Source organism: Morone saxatilis, unplaced genomic scaffold (assembly GCF_004916995.1).
Source record: "Morone saxatilis isolate NCDOM2014 unplaced genomic scaffold, NCSU_SB_2.0 Contig5, whole genome shotgun sequence".
NCBI classification, from domain to species: domain Eukaryota; kingdom Metazoa; phylum Chordata; class Actinopteri; family Moronidae; genus Morone; species Morone saxatilis.
In genome coordinates this window covers 3,878,205-3,878,426 of record NW_023340095.1, presented here as the reverse complement: position 1 = coordinate 3,878,426, position 222 = coordinate 3,878,205, and positions in this window count along the sequence as shown.

The following is a 222-nucleotide window of genomic DNA, read 5'->3' as shown; positions in this document are numbered from 1 at the left end:
GAGAGAGAGAGAGAGTGAAAGGAATAAACTTTACCGGTAATATGTCACAAGACACCAGAATCACGAGTGAATTTCTCGGTAGCATTTTATAATATGGGAGAAAATTATAATTATAATCACGTGTAATGCTTAATGCCCGACTCATGATGTAATGCAGGATGAATTATGAGTTTATATAATCCCTGTTCCTGTATTTGTTCGGCTTTTTTTTTTTTTTTTTTT